We start from the raw sequence: 3,038 nt of genomic DNA, 5'->3' as shown, positions 1-3,038 counted from the left end.
TTTTATTTAATAGAATACATTATGACCCCCCCCCCCCCCCCCCCATAATGTATTCTATTAAATAAAACACAACTTAAGAGGGACAAGTATATTTGTCCTTTGTGATTATGGTTGTGATTAGGGGAGAGGGCTGACCAGAATTGACAATACTGACCATTATTTCTTACACAGACTGAGACTAAAACAGCATTTTACATGGGCTCATCATTATTGTGGTTTAAATCTATGAGGCAAATGGCTATATGTACAAACATAAACCTCTCACATAACTTTAGCAGGGGGTTTCTGCAGCTCTTGATTCTGTTTTCCATGACAATGGAAGGCGAGAGACATTTTCTCTGGTCTTTCTATCTGAAATGTTGCTAATGGCCAAATGACTATTTACCCTATGCGCACTGCTGGTCATATTGAGTTGCCAATGGGGTGCTCCTATTGTGGTATTGTGTGGCCAGTGGTTTCTGTGTTGAATGGGAATTACAAACCTTCAACATAATTTAGGATTGAGTTGGGATTGATCTAACATTTCTACCTAAAAACTATTTGCACCATTTACTGGCATTATGGATGCACTTGGTTTATCAGAGTATTCATTCAAAATGTAATATTAAATCAAGATTTTTTTTTTATATGGCAAACAGAAAAGTCTCCAATGAGAAACACTGTGAATGTTCATATCCTGGATGGAGAGAAGCATCCTCCTCCACAGCTGCCCCTGCCTTCATAAGAAAGCCTGAAGGTTACCACTGCCCTCTCTTGATAGAAATGGCTTATGCCAATGGTATAACTATTATTCTCACAAAACCACAGTACATCTCCAATTAATATGACTAGCCCAAGTGCAATTGCCTGTAATAGCCTGTACCCAGTAATTTTAAGAATCTACGAAGAAAAATACTTGTAAGTCGACGGATAGGCTGCACCAGCACTCAGATGCACACTCGACTGGGTGTCAACAGGGACTGCTCCCTACAAAATGTGTACCCAAAGGTCTCCTAACTATCACTCGAACTTCGTTCGTTTATTAGATCCTTAATGGCACCCGTAACAGTGTTTGGGCCTTAACATAACGTTTCCAAAATAATTTTGATGGCACATAACCTCATAACATGACGAGCGGCACTTCTGCCATTGTCTGAGCGGCACACTGTAGGTGATTACCGTCCTGGCAACTTTCTAGTTTCGGGTAAGAAACTGCTTTGTTGCAAAAGAGGCATATTTAGTTCGTTTATTATTGCGCTTCAGACAGAGGGGGACCCCGAGAGCAAATCTTGTTAAGGGTGCACTTAAAACAACCTACCATCATACCGTCGTTAATAGCATAGTCTACACAGAGAATGCAATATTATTACACATTTTGAAAATGAAAAGTCTTCATAAATGCAGTTAACTGAACACTGTGGTGGCATCACGTGGCATCAATTACAGTAGCCTATCAATAATTTGACCAATGGCACTTTGGGAACAACAATAGCCTGGCTACACCAGTCCACGCCCAATGATCAAAGGCGTAAACTGCTCTGTGGGGTTAAAGCCAAGTCGTTCATGTCCATTAAGCCACTTGGTTAGTAATCTTCGTGTCACCAAAGCACGGATGCCATCGAACACTGTGAGATCACTGAGGCCGCGTAATGCGCCGCGAATGGTAGCGACCTTGCCACCAAGACATGGGCCGCCTGCACTCACCCAAACGACGGTTTCGCCTTTGACCTCCGGGCCTGCAGGCCATCCCGCTGCAACCGCTCCACGCTCGTCAGCAACCCGTCGCTCCGCTCGTATCGCAGGACAAGCACCAAGAACTACAAGGCAGCCCAGGCCTACTGTTATTGCTCCTCTGGAACCTAATTCACCATCACAGTCCGCCCAGACACGACACCCTAAAAGTAGGGTTGGAGGTGCCAACAGAAGTAGACCACCACCACTGCGTTTATATGTAAGTATCATGTATCCGTGTGGTGTCGCCCTATTGCTCATCATCTGTCGATAAGGCTAATTTGTTACCGATATTTTTTGTTAAACCACAGGAAACGGTGGGACCATCTTCAAGAAAAGGTACCTTGTTTAAAGACCACGAGGGACCTCGCGCAAATGCTCCTGGGAAAGCAACACAGAGAACCCTGTTTGGTATTTTGAAGAGTCGTGTGTAAAGCCTTTGCCAAACAATGGAAACGAATGAACTACGTCGATCAAATAAACATTTCCAATTCATCAGGTTTTTGTTTACTTATATCAACTAGGATACTTCTGACGATAAATGCTTGTTTAGTGCCAAGCACAAGCTCATAACGCTGAAGCTGCATACCAGTAAACAGTTAAATAGACTAGGCCTAGGATTATATTAAATTCAGTTTAGGTTCTTGTCATTTTGTTTAACTAAGCAGATGTTTGGTATTTTAAACAGAATAACGACTGCCATGAACACAATCTAGCCTAAAAGTACAGTACTGGGTCAACTTTATTTATATGTAGCCCCACATCACTTAGGCCATATGTAGAGAACATTGGAATATGACTCCTGAGGATGTTTCATGAAAATCCAATGGTCTAGGTTAGTTTTATTCTGCCGCGGGTTCATCTCACACTGGTCATTCTATCCTTACAAACAAATGAGCTATAAGCAAACCACTGAGCCTTGAAGTAACCTAGCCATTGGAGAATACAAGATTGTTAGACTATTCTTGTTGAACATGGTACAAACAGTAAGGCAAAAACTACCATGGCTGTATTCTAACTGTAATATTAGTGTAAGTTGAGTAAAAACAGCACAAATTGTCTTGTCTTTGTTCATAACAAAGCACAGAGGTGTCTTGACAGGTCAGCACGGGTCAGTTGGAGAGAGAGCACCACTTAAACACTACACACCACTTATGACAAGTTCCTTTCACCTAACCTTAATGTCAGTGTTCCAAAGTTGTGGGCATTATGGTACTTATGTGTGAAGCTATCCAGATAGATACAGAATCCTCACTCATTGTGTTAGCCAGTGATACAGTGCCACCTGGTGGTTAGTATGGGTCACACAAAATCACAGAAGAATCAGG

This window comes from Alosa pseudoharengus, unplaced genomic scaffold (assembly GCF_046254945.1).
Source record: "Alosa pseudoharengus isolate Yale_2024_CS ecotype anadromous, Long Island Sound unplaced genomic scaffold, YU_APseudo_1.1 YU_APseudo_1.1_scf_4, whole genome shotgun sequence".
NCBI lineage: Eukaryota > Metazoa > Chordata > Actinopteri > Clupeiformes > Clupeidae > Alosa > Alosa pseudoharengus.
The sequence above is the reverse complement of the archived record's forward strand: the minus strand, read 5'-3'. Positions refer to the sequence as shown.